This window comes from Natrix helvetica, assembly GCF_964273705.1.
Source record: "Natrix helvetica genome assembly, chromosome: 12".
Classification (NCBI taxonomy): domain Eukaryota; kingdom Metazoa; phylum Chordata; class Lepidosauria; order Squamata; family Natricidae; genus Natrix; species Natrix helvetica.
In genome coordinates this window covers 13,469,896-13,470,373 of record NC_138556.1, presented here as the reverse complement: position 1 = coordinate 13,470,373, position 478 = coordinate 13,469,896, and positions in this window count along the sequence as shown.

The window sequence follows — 478 nt, the reverse complement described above, 5'->3', positions numbered from 1 at the left end:
GATGTGTGAATACCCCCTTCTTTTTAGTGTGTGTATGGAGGGGGGGGAGGGACATGGTGGCTGAGTGGCTAAGACACTGAGCTTGTTGATCAGAAAGGTCAGTTCGAATCCCTAGCGCCGTGTAATGGAGTGAGCTCCCGTTACTTGTCCCAGCTTCTGCCAACCTAGCAGTTTGAAAGCATGAAAAAATGCAAGTAGAAAAACAGGAATTACCTTTGGTGGGAAGGTAACAGCGTTCCGTGCGCCTTCAGAGTTTAGCCATGCCGGCCACATGACCACGGAGATGTCTTCGGACAGTGCTGGCTCTTTGGCTTTGAAACGGAGATGAGTACCGCCCCCTAGAGTTGGGGACAACTAGCACATATATGCGAGGGGGACCTTCACCTTTACCTTTATGAGTGGGAATGAGCTTCTCTCTCAACCGCTTACAATGTTTCGCCCCAAGGTTCTTGGAAGTGTTCCTCTTGTATTGCCACTG